Genomic DNA, 16,583 nt, shown 5'->3' with positions numbered 1-16,583 from the left:
CTACTCTATCGACCTGCTTGCATGCTAGAGCTAACCTGATCAACTTCTCGCAGGAGAATCCTTCTACTGTACCAGGTATAACATGACAAATGAATTTAACTTGACCATTAGTGACCTGACCACTGTGGATCAGTGTCAAAACCTGTCAGCTCGGCGCTGAGGGGATGCAATGATGTTGTTGGTGCTACTGTCTCAGAACTTCCCCGTTCAATTGCGACCTCCTGTGCTTTCTCCAAGAAGTTTGCATGGTCTCCTAGTGAGCGCATGGTGTTGGGTAATGGGTGACTGGGACCAATGGAGAGCTGATCGACAAGAGAGCATAAGGCAACATTTTTTTTTTAAAAAAAGGAACATGAGATTGTTCTGGCAGCAGCTAACATAATGCTGATAGGCTAACTGGCCTCCTTCTGTGTCACTGTAAGGATATAAATACAGCACATTGTTAGCTCAGGTACATGGGAAAGAAAAATCTCCCTTTAGGTTTGAATTTAATCAAGCAACCTTGTATCTAAAATCACGAGAGCTGGGATTAAGTGTGTGCACTTTAACATAAAATCGTGTCCAGACTTTGTTTATAGATATGATAAAATGCTCTGCAGAAAAGAGCCTTTTCCAATTTTTTTTTGATACAGGTTGTTTTGCAAAAAAAAAAAATCACTTCCTTCAATTGAAAATATGCTCATTTTATTAAGTAATTTAGTAATACCAGATGTTTAATTCCTGAGGCACAAGCAATAGGTTTGAAGCAATTACAGAGGGAAAGGCTAGGGGTACTCTATATTAAAATGTGATAACACCAATCTCCAGGGAATCCAACAGAATAGCCTGATTGACATATGAAAGTGGCAGACACAAAGCATGTGTGTTAAAACTATTAAATTTTACCCTAATCTAAAACCAGCAGGCAATGACTCTAAACACTTGGTATTTCACAGATTAAGTACTTGCATCAACTTAACGCAACATTTTCTTAAGGCCTCCTCGGAAATTAAAATAGAATTTACCAAGTTGTACCAGTGTACTTGTGCGGAGAAGGTGCTGGCTGACTTGGGGTGAAAGGTGCTGCCAAGCTGGGAACAGAGCCTGATCTTGCTTTGAGCACACAATTCCAACTTGCTGCACGGTCACTGACACCTTGCTAGTTTGTGATGTATTTGGGAGGAGAGAAGTGTGGAAGAAATCAAAACCCGAATGCTTCACAGAGAAGGGAGCCCATAAACTTTCTGAAGAGTTCTAGTGGGGCCATAGTTGGAGGAAAAATAAAGGTTGAGAATTGCTAGTTCAGAGAAGGTCAGTTGGGGTCTTTGAGAGAAAAATTCAGTTCTTCACTTTAAGCAAGTATTCAGTTAAATCCACTCTGGTCATGAAAGACAATCAGCCCATCGTCCACACTGGCTCCTAACAGGACAACCTTATTAGTTCCAGAGCTGCAGGTGACTGTACAATTGCATTTTGAAAGCACTGACTGATGAGCAGTGAGCTCCAGAAGAGAGCAAAAGTTTCACCTCATATTCTTCAACTCAAATACCTAAAGTGTGTCTCTTGGCTTTTGAATTATCAGGAACAGCTTCCCTCTATCAAGCCATCTTAAAATCGAGCATGTCAACCTCCCAACTTTCCCTGCTTCAAGGAGAATGATCCATCTTCTCCAGGTCAAATTCAGAGATGAAATCTCCCAATGCAGACAGTTGAGACAATCCTTCCTGACAAGTTGTGCTACTGCCACTGAGACACAGTTTCACATCTTCTGTGCAAGATATTCACACCTCCCCACCCCCACACTCATTTGTCCAACTTGCATTTATCAATCCCAAGTCTCTATTAACCAGCTCATAATCCTCACAAGAGAACAGTTCTAACCTCTCTCAATTCTTCACACTCTATTCTCATTTCTGGGACAATCTTCTCTGCGACCTCTTCACATCTCCAAGGCCACTGAATGCAGCACAATATTCCATCCAGAGTTCATCAAGTGAAGAAAACTGGTCACTATAACCTCCCTGCTTTTGCAGGCTCTGCCCCTATTGATGAAGCAGATCATCCAATCTTAGGAGCCTGGCTCTCTGCTCCATGCCCCATGCCAAGTGTGAGTGACAGACCAGTATAAAAGCTATGCTGGAGACACTCAGCTGGTCAAAAAGTGTACTTTATATAGCAAAGATAAAGATCCATAACCAATGTTTTGGGCTTGAGTCCTTCCTCAAGGTATGAAGAAATGCAGGCATCCGCAGAATGGTGGGGGGAGGGACAGGAGCACAGTCCCAAAGGCAGGAGGTAATAGGTCTGTCAATAGAGACGGAAAGGGGTGGAGAGCTGAAGGAAGGAAGTCAAAGGGAAAGGGAATGGAGGGAGAATGGAGAGTGGGCTAGCAGAAACCAGAGAAGTTGATCTTAATGCCATCCAGTTGGAGGGTGCCCAGGTGGAAAATTAAGTGCTGCTCCTCCAATTTACAGGTGGTCTTGGTGGGATAGTACATAAGACCATGGACAGACGTGAGCATGGGAGTGGGGTGCGGAACTGAAATGGTTGGCCACTGGGAGACCCCTATCACTGATGTGGGCAGAACAAAGATGTTCAGAGAAGCGATCTTCTAGTCTCCACCAAGTCACTCTGATGAAGGCCGCAAAGGGAGCACAGGATGCAGTCAACGACTCCTGTCAGTACACAAGCGAAGCATTGCTTCACTTGAAAGGACTGTTTGGGGCATCGAATGGTGGTAAGGAAGAAGGTGTGGGCACGTGAGGCACTTCCTGCCACAGGGGAAGGTGCCGGGGGGGGGGGGGGGGTGGCACAACTGGTGGGGAGGGATGCATAGACGAGGGAGTCATGGAGGCAGCTGTCCCTATGGAAGGAGGAGTGGGTAAGATGTGCCCAGTGGTGGTATCATATTTTGTGTTTTCACTTCAACCATGGTGTCTGCGCAACTTTTATGTTTTACTTGTTACAGATCAGTGAATGAGCAAAGAACTTGCTACACTCATTCCTGTACATCCACTGCTCAGTAGGAATCTGTCTCCAGTCCATCCTGACCCCTCCACCCCAGGTCTAGTCTGACGACTGCAGTCTCACAGCAATGTATCTGCAGCCTGGAGCTACTCAACATCTCACCAGAAGGCACATTGGCAGAATGACAGGTAAACACAACCCCAACAACAATGTGCATTTTCCATAAACACCTTTAAAAATAATTAAAACATCCCAAAATGCCTTGGATGGAAAAGCAACATTGGAGCTATGAGAAATGGTAATCAAAGAGGTAGGAGTTAACTAGCAATATACAAGGAGAGACAGCAAAGGATTCACCTCATTCTTCAACCCAAATACTTAAAGTGTGTCTCTTGGCCCTCGAATCGTCAGGAACAGCTTCCCTCTATCTAACCTTAAAAGTCTAGCATGTCAACCTCCAAACTTTCCCTGATCCAAAAAGAGTTCAGGAGCCGGACAGATAACTGATCAGTCCCCAGAGCAACAATGAAAAGTTGAGATACATCAGAGGTCAGAATTATCGGGAAGGTGGGAGTGTGGGCAGACAGAAGGTCTGGGTGAAAGGGAAGAGCAAGTCTGTGGTTTGATTCGCAAACCGGGATGAGATTTTAAAAACATCAGACAGGAGCAGATGTGGGTTAAGGGCAAAAAGGACAAGGAAGCAACTTGCGACCAGTACAGCAATCCCTGGGGTTCCGAATCAGTGGGCACCTCTCCAAACACGTAGAACGTTCCCCTCACAGGCTCACCATTCCAATTGTCTCCAGATCACACAACTCACTCAGGGCTGGAAGGGACAACAGAACCATGGCAACTAATTGCTCTTAGCTTAAAGGCATCAGCTCCCATAACCTCCATAACTTTTGAATTATATTTAGCTCCTTCTGTCAAATCAAGCCTCTGCAAATTCCCAGCATTACCCTCAGTTGTAGCCTATTCTGGTAGCTTGCAAGACAGGAAATTTAGCATCTCCACTCAATTGTAGAGATATTCCCACTCATTTCATTGCCAGTGTTACTGATTGATTTCTGCGATGAAGATTTTCTGATGAAGAAAGAGTAAGCAGATTGGGGCTGTACTTCCTGGTAGTTAGAAGAATCCGAGCCAAACCCATCAAAACATACAAAATTCTTACAGGCTTGACACTGGAGGACATTGATTCTGGAATGAGCATTTTGAAAAAGGATTGAGCTCAAAATAAGGGGTCAGCCAGGAATGAGATGAAAAGAAATTTGTTCACCTAGAGCAGGGGTATCCAAAGTGGTCGATATCAACCCCTGGGGGTTGATGGGACTATCCAAAGTGTCAACTGAACTTTTGTTGTCGAAAGCAGGGCTCACCTACGGAAAATAGTGCTAATGGCAGGGATGGCCAACCTCTCGTGAGAGCGAGCCTTGGTGGCCGCAATGTTGTATTTGGCTTTGGCCTTTGAATGGGAGGATGAGGGAAGGTGGACGGAGCAGAGAAGAAAGAAGTGTATGTTCTTTATATGTCGGGGGGATGCTGGGTGGGGTGGGAAGGGGATTCCATGCCTGAGGGTGGGGGGAGTTGATGAGAGATCAAGGATTCCATGAATGGGTCAATGGTCTATAAGGTTTGATGGCCCCTAACCTAGAGGATAAGACTCATAGACATAGGAGCAGAAATAGGCCATTCAGCCCATCGTCTGCCCTGCCATTTAATCACGAGCTGATCCATTTTCCGCACAGCCCCACAACCTGAACTTCTCCCCATAACCTTTGATGCCCTAACTAATCAACAACCTATCAATCTCTGCCTTGAATACACCCAATGACTTGGCTTCCACAACTACCTGTGGCCACAGATTCCATTGATTTACTACCCTCTGGCTAAAGAAATCCCTCCACATCTCTTTTCTAAGCAGACACCCTTCAATCCTGAAGTTGTGCCCTCTTGTCCTAGAGTCTCCCAGCATGGGAAACAAGCTTTAATGGAATTTTTTGAAGTTTGTTCCCAAGAGGGCTGTGGAGGCTGGTTATGTCAATGAATATATTTAAGATTTAAAAAAACTAAGACATTAAAGAAATCAAAAGATATGGGGTCAGTGCAGGAAATAGGGCTGAGGTAAAAGATCACCCATGATCCAACTGAATCGTTCATTCCCACTCCTTTTTTGTTTAAGCTGATTATCCTTGGTTAAGTTCAACATCGGCCAAAGGTCACTGGAGTGAATGGTGCTCCTTCTGCCAGTTACAGGTACCACAGAGGTGAATCCTCTACTCTGTACCCACATCAGGCTAGCATAGGGTGGGTGTGGTGTTCAAATTAACAGCCACCCGCCTCCTACTTCCCCAGTGTGGGAGACAAAAAAAGGGAAGAGAAACTAAACATAAAATTCTGCATGTCCTTTTGATTCTACAACTTTGGTTGGGAAAAACCTAACAAAGATAGTAGAGAAAAATCCCACAGGCATGCATGAGGCAACATCCTCAGATGAGAAATGTACGACGGCCAAGATGTTGGCAAAACTCCCTTGATTATAGTACTCAACTGCATGATTTATGACCACCTCATGGGGTCACACGCCTCAGGTTTAACAACATGCAAAGGACCATATCCCTGACAGGGCAGCACGTCCTCACTGTTGCCACGAGAGCACCAGATTGCATTGCGTAGCTATACCCCAGGAGCTGGTGATGAACCCACAACCTTGTGAATCCAAAAACACTGCTGTAGAGCCACAGTCTGAAGGTGCCGATGGGAGAACTGGCAAGAGTGGGGGGAAAAGCAAAGGGAGAAGAGAGAGAGCAACATCATGTAATAATGGATTGGTGATGTGTGTGGAGGACAAGATTAACAGATTAAAAAAGTAATCAGCCACAAGTTATTTTTTTTCCTCAAAAACATTAAATCTCAAAAACTTCATTATACTCCCTGCTTCCAAGTTTCCACATTCCCTTGGCATGCAACAATTGGAAAAAAAAACTCTCCTCATAAAAGGCCAATTAAGGACAGAACATCAAGGTGATGCCTTCTCTTCTCAACTATTCCCCAGACAACTACCTTATAACACACATCTTGCTGTTGATGACCAGATTGCTCCAGATAAAACACAGCAGAGTTTAGTGCCTTGAAACTTAATACTCAGAGGGTTAAATACTTTCCACATTTGGATAGTTGACCTATTTAACAGCATTATTATTAGAGGCGCTCACAAGACAAACGAGAGTTGTGCTGAGCAGGCGAGTTTACCCAGTAGCAGTTTCACACGGAGCCTCAGCGGACCTGTGCCAAACACACTGGGAGGATATTCAATGTTTTATTACTAAAGTATATCAGCTGAAAACACATCTCAATGAATGACCGCACTGGCTAGATAATGCATTATTTTAATCTGGCAAATACTACCATTCTTTAATACCCTGAAATTATAACACATATTCCTTACAACATCACTGGCAGGGATCCAGACAAGTATTTCAGAACAACATTTTGATGATCAGGTCAGACGTCATTTGCCCCCTGTCTTTAAGTGACCTGCTTAACGTAAGACCACCTTATCTGCTATCGGATACGAGAAGAATCCACAGCCAGATCAGCCATGATCGTGTTGAATGGCGGAGGGGGCCCGACAGGTCAGACTCCTGCTCCTAGTTCTGACGCTCTTCAGTTTAATGTTTGTTACTTAATTAAAAACTGTCAATGAAACTTGTTGAGGCAAGGTTGAATGTCTAAGATTACACAATCTATTTGATGACAGTCAGTTCATAAGATTGTACAACTCAGGCAGAGGTTACACCTTCTGCCCCGCCACCCTTCCGCAATCACAGATTCAGATGATTCACATTTTTCTGAACAATGAAATAATTCGCAGCTAGAGAGTGTTCGTCCTCTGCATCTGGACAGAGGACAATCCATCTTCCCTCAGCCCTCCACGCAACTCAGTCCCTCCTCTGAGAGAGAGTGAGAGGTCAGTCAGAGAGAAGGCCTCTCACTTTCTTGAACTAGAGCTCATTGCAAAATCAGAGAAAGATTTACTTTGTTTGCAGAATCTCAAGGCTCAATATCTTTTGAAACATCCATTGCAGAAAGCAACAGGCATCACTGGGACAGCAAGCATCCAGAAACAAATCATCAGAGAGGGAACTGGTTGAAGAAGTGTCTTGTTCTCCCCTGTGGAAGCCCATTCCAGTGGCAGTCAGGACCTTGCTTTAATGTTTCATTCAAAGGAAGGACCTTCAACTCAGCAGGACTCCCTCAGTACAAAACTGGAGGGCCAGCCTCTACTTGTGAGTCTCTGAAGTGGATGACCAGAACCTCCTAATGCATGCAAGTCACAGATTCACAATTGAGACCAATAAGCAAAGCGGGTTACAGAGTTTCAAAGCTGTTAAAGAAAGGTGCCAATGAAGTAAACCAATAAATTAGGAGGGGGTTAATTTTAAATTATTGCATATGAAAATATTTCATTATTATCATTAATTTTGAACATGCTACAGATTCCAGAAGATCACTGACACAGGGTAGAACTTCCTTTTGACTGTCAACAAGTAGAGAAAGGTGAAATTATTTATAAACTATCAGCAGTGGAAGAATGCCTCTGTCCTGTTACTATACGATCCCCAGTGTAGTTGCTGGCAAGAACCTCAGAAACAGAGAAGGAGATTTTTTTTTTTAAAAATGTACCAATCTAAAAAAACTTGACATTCAAAAAACTCAATGCAATTTCAGAAGGGATTTCTCTTCACAGATATTCCACTTTGCATTCTGCTGCACTGGGAAAACGTGTTCCACCCGGAAGAATGCCTCTGGCCTGTTCATTTAAAGTTATTTCTCAGTGTGGCCCAACAGTTTCTGCAGCTTCAAGTGCAATGTACTAAATAAATAGACATTTCCCCAAAGGAGCAGATGGATCAACTTCGCTCTCTGTACAGAGTTATTGGAGCTCTCCATTTATTGCTATTTACAATAGAGAGGTTAACTGTTTGGCCCAATCCATGGAACCAAGGTTGCAAGGGCCAAACTTGCTTCCAAACTAACATGCCTCAAGCAAAAGAAGAAATTATTCTCCTGCAGATTATGGAACAAATTCCCTGGGAAAAAAAAATCTGACAAGCTCCTTGGGCAACACTGTTAACATAGTAGTTAACGCAACGCTGTTACACCGCCAGCGATCGGGACTGGTGTTCAAATCCCCCGCTGTCTGTAAGGAATTTGAATGTTCTCCCCGCATCTGTGTGGGTTTCTCCAGGGTCTCTAGTTTCCTCCCACTGTTCGAAACGTCCTGGGGGTTGTGGGTTAATTGGGTGGCACAGGCTTCTGGGCTGAAGGGGCCTGTTACCGTGCCACAGGTTGAAATTTTATTTTAAGAAAAAAGAAAGCAGGGCTGCATTACTGACTGGTTGATCGTGTCCTGAAAGATTGGTGAGGGGGGGGGGGCGGCGGGTGGGGTGGTTATCAACAGGTGAGAGTCAACATTAAATCACTTTACACAGAGAGTCAGTCATTACATCCCAATTGTTGATAAACTGCAGGCTATAAATTACCACTTCTGCTGCAAAGTTACATTGGAGAGATATAGTATGGAAAAAGGCCTTTCAGTCGACCAAACCCTGCAAACCAGAATCAGAATTTATTGCCATGAACATATCACAAAATTCATTGTTTTGCATTACAGGCGCAGAATTGCTATAAATTACATTGTTTTAAAGAATAAATAGATTAAAGCAAAAGAACTGCAATTGAAGAAGTCTCTGTGGTCTACTGGCCATTCAGAAATCTGATGGAAGAGGGGAAGAAGCCGTTTCTGCACCGTTGGGTGTTCGTCTTCAGGCTCCTGATGGTAGCACATCATCCACCCATTCACACTCAGCTTACAATAATACCATGCTTTTTCTTCTCCCTACATTTTCATCAGATCCCTCAGATTTGACCATTCATTGACAGTCTAGGGGCAATTTATAGCAGTGGCAGTCAGGACCTTGCTTTAATGTTTAATTCAAAGGAAGGACCTTGAACTCAGCAGCACTCCCTCAGTACAAAACTGGGGGGCCAGCCTCTACTTGTCTTTGGGATGCAGGAGGAAACCCAGTCACAGGGAGAACAAAAATCCCACACAGACAGCTCCAAACGCTTAGATTGAACCATGCCTCTTCCAAGCTCTGGCACCCTGCCACCTATGAAAGTCTGGTCAAACGTCTTTTTCTCTGTAATAAAGGCTTCAAGAATGACACACCGCAAGCAAAATGCAGCATCTTAAAGACAGTTGTGCTTTGTACATCGCAAAGCAAGCAGACCGGAGTTGAAACAAACTGTTGACTTGAGAACACAAGCTGCAGCTTGGCTGCACGGTGGAAGCCACTACTCACACTGTAACATTTGCTGACTGTGGTGGATGAAGAACTCGGGCAGCCACTCTCCACCTACACAGTTCTCTCAACCTGTTCTATTTCCACCCTAGAACTTTATGAAGTTGAAAGCAAAGTGGAGAGCTTATGTGATGCAGAATCTTTGGAAATTGTAATTACTCTTCCAAATGTCAAGATTTCTAGATTATATATATCCTAAAATTTTTGTTAAACATGCAGGGGACTTTATTGTGGCAGAACAAAGGATCACTCAGTTTGTCCCATCACCAACTGAGCTAGAATGGACAAGATGGGCCAAAAGGCTAATTTCTGTCCACAGTTACAAGAGGACTCTGCTCCAGGCACCAGTGGCTGAATGCAGCTCTCTGGCTGGGCTCCAGAATTCCACTTTTTCTTTTGTGTAACTCACTCAAAACAACAAAGCCACAGTTGCAGTTTTCACTTGCATCATGAATGTTGAGATGTCAGTGGGGGCAGAGAGCACAGCCATGAACAGTCCAGGTTGACCTTCTGCAATGCCATGGACCATGTCAACTCTCAGCTTGGATGACCAACAACAATTTCATCCACCTGCGAGGCTGAGCAGAGATCTGCGAGGCTGAGCAGAGATCTGCGAGGCTGAGCAGATTAGTAGTTCAGGTTGAAGAAACTTCAGCAGGACTGAGAAAGTCAGATAGCTTGGAGTGGAGGAGGAGAAAGCAGAAGAGATAGAAAAGACAACCTGGTCGCACAATATCCCACATTTTTACTTTGTCCTATCAATTCCTGCTGCCTGCTTCTTCGCAATTTCAAATTGTTTCTTTTGTAATTTCTTTCCGGAACATAAAAGGGTTGTGTGCAGTGTTTAAAAGAATGAAGAAAACTTGTTTGGTTTTAGTGTTATTGTTTCCAAAGCCAACAACAAAGCTGGTCCATTATACACTGCCATTTGTGAAAGCACACTGCACACATGTTGGCTGCAACCATTTCTATATCATAACAGTGAAATTTGCTTTTAAATTATTTCATTGTGTGCAACTTTTCAGAACCCATCCTTATTAGTCAGACTTTTCTGAATTAGAACATCAGAGGGGTTTTCTGTGTTCATCCTTGGTTTTGTAAAATCTGGCTGACCTTCCTCTACTTGGGCCAGGAGGCCAGTTGATGCTCTAATACAGTGGTTTTCAACTTTTTTCTTTCCACTCACATACCACCTTAAAGAATCCCTATCCCATGAGGCTCTCTGATTAGTAAGGGATTCCTTAAGGTGGTATGTGAGTGGAAAGAAAATGGTTGAGAACCACTGCTTTAATACATAGAGACCCTATTGAAAAAGATACCACCACACAGCACCATTACACTGAGGAATGTTTACTTTGAGTAGAGTTTCAACTGCACTCATGCACACCCTGCTCACATCTCATTTGGTGGGAACAAACACTTGTATCCATCTTGGTCCTTTAAGAGAGCAAGATGACACATGGGTGGGCCAGTAAAAACACGCACACCAGCAGTTGCAACTTAGTCGAAAAATGAAGGTCCTGCAAAGAAATTTTTGAAAAGGAGAGGAGGTAGCAATGTTTAAGGATGTAATTCCACATGTTATATTCTAAGGAATGCTGCAAATAGAAAACTTATTCACATCATGGATGCACAAGCTATCAGATGTAGAGGATTGTGCAGATCTAAGTTTTTTGATGAGGCACAGATTATGGAGTGGGAGTGACTGTAAAACGAGGCCAAGGAACCCACTTTTATTTTTGAGCAGACAGGTGCTTACATAGTGATGAGGAACCTGACACTGGGTTTGCGCTCTAATTATAACTGCCACTCGCACCCTGCCAGATACACTCCTCAGTCCGCACAGTACTCTGCGTGTAGCAGGCACAGATCTACAATAGAGAATGAGGTTAAAAGGGGATTAAGTTTGGAGAGTTTCCAAAGCCAAACCCCCAAATTCAGTGAATTGTTCAAACTCACCCTGACTGTCCTTTTCTTTCAACTTGGAGAGAGGCCATTCAGCCCATCAAGTCTGTTGGCTTGGAACAATCCCATTTCCAAGCTAATTATTCCTGTGATATTTTCTCCCCATATTCTTATCAAATCCCACCACACACCTGCATGCTGCCAACTGATTTCCCACATTTGACCATCTCAATCCCTGCCGTTAACCCAACAATTCAGGTCAACTGAAATGATGACAGTTTGTGGTCTGTTATATCAGGCATTGCCCAAATAGATGGAGCCAGTTTGTAGGAATGAATGGCCTTCTCCCATTCCTACCCAGTCTCAGTTATTTCAGTGCAAGTTAATCTTAGATTACAAAGAAAGCATAGGTTATTCTTCAGATGAGGGCAAAAAGAAAATATCAAGATGACTTAAAGCAGCCATTCTCAACGGGGGCCGTACTGCATTTCAGTAAAACCCTTGTTTTCCTTTCACCTTGCGTAACAAATATTTTTTATGTAGTCAGTAGAAGTATGGAAGAAACCAACTAAACTTGACTGCTTTGCCATAAACTTTGGACAGAGTCCTAAGGTGGCCATAGCCAAACAAAGGTCAAGAATGGCTGAGACATGTCATTGAACTGACGATCCTCTTTCAATACAATCCGTTGTTCTATGATCACAGGTCAGTAATAGCTGCAGTCCATAATAACATTCACCCATTCATGTGTGGAGACCATGTATGATCAAATAGTTAGTGTTTGGTTCCAACATCAGTTCTGGTCCTCCAAAATCTCAAGGCAGCTGTCTGGGTCCATGCTTCACCTCCATTACCCCACCACTGGCAACGTACAAACACACATGCCCGTAAATGTCCACGTGCACGCACACACGCGCACTGCCTGCCTTCAATTCCATGTGTGGTCACCCACACCACTCCAAACTTCCAGCCGCCTGTCTGGTCATCTCCTCCTGCCCAGTTGCCAACACACCTGCAAAAACTGTGGTCTGCTCAAATTAGTCAAAGGTTGCTGGAAGAGTGGAAGGACTGATTGCCAATGCAGTTTCTGCATTCCCCAGATACCAAGATGAAAGCAGATAAACTTACAGATTTGGAACCTGGCAAAAATCACAGGGTTTGAAAGAACAGGACACCTACATTTCCTTTCCCAATGACTTGCTGTAACACAACGCTAAATTTTGTCCCATGCACAAGCACTTTCTGATCCCCAACAACTCCTCCATTTAAATAATTATTTGCATTTTCATTCTTCTTTCCCATTACACACTGACAACACTTGTCTACTCGTTTAACCTCTGTAGGCTCTCTTCTCACAACTTGCTCATCTATCTCCCTTTTAAATCAATAGCAAACTTAGCCAAAGTACACTCAGTCACATCATCCAAATCGGCAATACAGAATATAAATATAGAATATAAATAGTTGAGGCAGCAGTGCTGATTCCAAGTACTGATCACCAGTCTAAAAGCGACCCATTTATTCTGACTGTTTTCCATTAGTCTGCCAGTTCCCTATCCACACTGATACATTAACCTCAACTCAGGTGGCATGATGGGGAATGAGGTTCAGGTTAGGATTTACAGGGGTGGGGGAGGGTTTCAGTAGGTAGGTGACTGGTGAAACGGGAAGAGATTAGCGAACAGTGTGGATTAAAGGTAAAGGTCCCATTATTTGTCACATGCAATTCTTTAATTTTCATTTACCAGAAGACAGTCAGAGTGTCGCCACTTGTCCATCACCTGTCACAGAAACCTACAGCACCTGGTGTTCCAAGGCAGTCTCCCCTCCGAGCACTGACCAGACCTGAGTCTGCTTAGCTTTCAACATCAGGCAATCTCAGGCACTTGCAAGCCTCAACCTGGAATTTTGGATTTGTTTTCAGATTCAGGAATAAACAGACTTTTGATTGACACACCGGCAAACTACACAAGCCAGTTTTTTGCTTTTGAATGAAAATGCTGGAAGCACTCAGCTAGTCAAGCAGCTTCCATAGGTCTGAACTTTTGATTTTTTTTTAAATGCCTGTAATTCTGGCAGCAAACTTTACAATTTAAAAAGCATTTTTAAAACATCCTGTGTCAATTGTTGAGTATCAAAACAAACTGTGCAACTTCAAAAGAAAATAGATGTTTAAAAAATCTATATAGCATAGACATTCCAAAATGTCCAAAGTATTTCACAGCTAATGAAATGGATGGGGAAACATTACAACCAACTAAGCCTAGTGTGGGAATGAACACATCATCTCTTTTTAATGAGATCAGTATTAGTGAAGAGTGAACTGTTCTTTATAATGGGCCCATGGGATCGTTAACCAAGGAAGGTAGGACATCAGCACAACATTGGGTGAAGTACAGTACCACCCACCTACAAAACTGAACAAGATAGCCAGACAAGGCTCAGGGTGACAAGGATCTGACAACAGTTTTGCCAGGAATTTTGACCCATGTATGTATTTTATGTATCATATAGACAGAACCACTTGAGGAAAGGCTCAGGCCCAAAATGTCAGTGATGTACCTTTACCACCTATGGATGCTGCGAGACCAGCTGAGTTCCTCCAGCATCTGTGTTTTTAATACAACCACAGGGTGTGCAGATTTTCATGTTTCACTGACCAACCTGCCCAGTGTATCCAAGTGCCTTCAACGTAGTCTTCAATAATTTTTCCAAAAGGGAGATTTTTAAATTTAAACTTACTCAACCTCGATCATTTGCAGATCACCTATGCTGTACACACCTCCCAGTGTGTCTGACTCCAATTTCCAGGTGCTTGCAACCCAAGGAGAGATGAACGGAACACAAACAGGAATGCTGCAGGGTCCGGGGGAGCATGCGCATTTCTACAAGTCCTTATCCATGATTCCGAAAAGCAAACAATTTTTTAAACAGCCGTGCAGTATATTTTCAGGTGTTCTAGAGAGACAGAGGAAAGAACGCAGCTTAGGTGGTGAGCAGGGAGAGAGAGTGAGGAGAAAGCGTGGCCCAAGGAGCGTGGAGGCCCAGCAGGGGCAAAGAGAGTTGGAGCCTGCCGAGGTCAGAGGGCAAAGGGATCCAGGTGTTCTGCTCCATGGCCCAGGAGGAAGGAGGAGAGAAGCGAGCCGGCGCTGAGGAGGAGGTGGTGCCGGAGGGAGGGAAGCCGAGGGGACACTGGGGAGCGGCTGAGCTTGAGCAGCAGCAAGAGCATGGCCCGAAGAAAGAGCAGGTGATGAAAATCCCCCGGCAACTGAGCCAGTGCAGAGGGGCCAGATGATGGGAAGCAGCCCAATAGCGGTAGAGCCGGGCCAGAAGGAGGAAAACAAGGGCGCGGCGGAGCTTGGAGGGGTGAGCCTTTTTTTGTTTTAATGTAGGATCAATGGCCATCTTCATTACCCATAATCCCCCATAGCTGGAACCTCTCTGCATTTCCTAGAGCAGTTCCAGCTGTGTGGGAGATTATGGATAACGAAGACAGCCATTGCTCATTGAGCAGGCTTCAATGCAGTGTCACTCAATAAAAAGGGCTTTGTTTTTGTGCAAATCTGTACTGCCACCATTTTAATTCCATAATCCAAATACAGAGAAGTGTCTGGTCCCAAGGATCTCAGATAAAAGGACAAGTGCCTATACAGAGTTTATAGCGAATAATGAATGCCTGGGTGTGATTATTACCTGGCAATCTAATGCAGATGTTCAATCACCAATGAAATACCCCCAAAAAAACTTTAATCACTGCAGAGTGTCTTTATAATGTTTGCAAGTTTTATTGCATTTGATCGGGAGTGATCGACTGCTGCCAGAGCATAACAATTTTTGCCCTGAAAGATTAACAATTAACATTGTTTATATATAATTTTTTTTAAAATCAAGAAAACATTGACTCTTGTCAAATTCTATTTATGAATAATTCTGCACAACAACCAGGTGATGTCAGCATATTTGCAGAGAGCAGTTGGAGTCACCTTCTCATTGCCCTTCGCCATTCCCCAAAAAGTGCTCAGTGAGTCGAAGCTCGAAGGGCTGGCATTGCAGCTCTATGCAGAAAGACTAGCTGGCTGTATCTATTTAAAATGGGCAGAAAGGTTGAAGTAGTATTTACCCACCATGGGGAAGGAGGAATTCAGTTCATCAGGACAATGCCAGCTCCCAGCAGAGTCAGGCCATTCATCCCACAGCTACTCTGTTTTGCTATAATTTCTTTCTCTCTCCTGCCGCACCCCGCGCGCCATGACCCGGTGTAACACTGCATCTGCACTTATTGTACTTCCTGTTGCATTTGTACAAGTTGATTTGCATGAATAGCACACACAACACAAAGCTTTTCATCATATTTCACTACACGCAACAATAAACAATTCAATACTTTGACCCTTTTGGGCCATCTACACCAGTACAATTTGCCTGCATTGCAATTGCGATTGTACCTCTCTCTCCCTTTCCTCTACAGGAGTTTGTATAAATGCCTCACAGACATTTCAAATTCCACCACCTCCTCTGGCAGGGTGTTCCTAATGTCAACCAGAACGTCCTGAGGAGAAGAATATGACAACTCACACAGACAGAACCAAGGTCAGGAGCAAACCTGCATCCCTGGAGCAGCAAAACAGAAACATCTATCCCCTTTCCTCACACTCTGTCTCTTTCCTTTTTCCCTTTGTCTCCTTTCCTCCAGCTCTGCTTCTCATACCTCACCCCCAATCAATTTTCACCTTTCCCCTCCTGACTCCTGACTCATCCACGCCCAGCCATCACCTTTTGTCTGTTGGTCTGTGCTCCTCCCTCTGCCCTTTCTCTCCTCCCCTCAGCCTTCTAAGTCAGGAACTGTCTGCTTTTTGCTCATACCTTCAAGAAGGGCTCAGTCCCATGACATCAGTGATACGTATTTACCTCCTATGGATGCTGAGAGACCTGCTGAGTTCCTCAGCATTTTGGTGTTTTTACACCAACTGCTGTTCCACTTTGCCACTAGCCAGACATTAAAAGATTGTTGGACAAATGATCCTCAACAATCATTCATTCTTGGGCTTTGAACATTCATTGACCATTCTAATTGCCTCAAGCAGGGAATGACTTTGAATTTTTAATTCTGTCTGTGTTAGAATCTTCTCCAATACCAAAAATGTGCTGAAAGTCTAATCGGTGGTTTTCCAACTTTTCCTTTCTACTCACATACCACTTTAAATAATCCCTTGTTGTGACGCACATGTTTCCAACGGCATACTGGCTCTGCTAGTCACCCGCTGTCGGCGGGGCAGCTGCGGCAAGGATGGCGTTGCGGGACTGTCTCTTCCGGTCGCGAATGCAATTGCGTCATCAGGACACAAGCACCGGATCATTAAGGAT

At 43.9% G+C, this 16,583-nt stretch overlaps 1 protein-coding gene across 3 annotated transcripts in view; it reads right to left on the bottom strand.

Moving 5' to 3' along the window:
- Positions 1-16,583, bottom strand: part of skap1 (src kinase associated phosphoprotein 1) — a 316,700-nt gene that overhangs the window by 261,963 nt on the left and 38,154 nt on the right. The gene's annotated exons all lie outside the window — the stretch shown is intronic.

This window comes from Narcine bancroftii, chromosome 12 (assembly GCF_036971445.1).
Source record: "Narcine bancroftii isolate sNarBan1 chromosome 12, sNarBan1.hap1, whole genome shotgun sequence".
Lineage (NCBI taxonomy): Eukaryota > Metazoa > Chordata > Chondrichthyes > Torpediniformes > Narcinidae > Narcine > Narcine bancroftii.
Note: the sequence above shows the minus strand (reverse complement) of the source record. Positions and strands in the feature narration are given on the sequence as shown.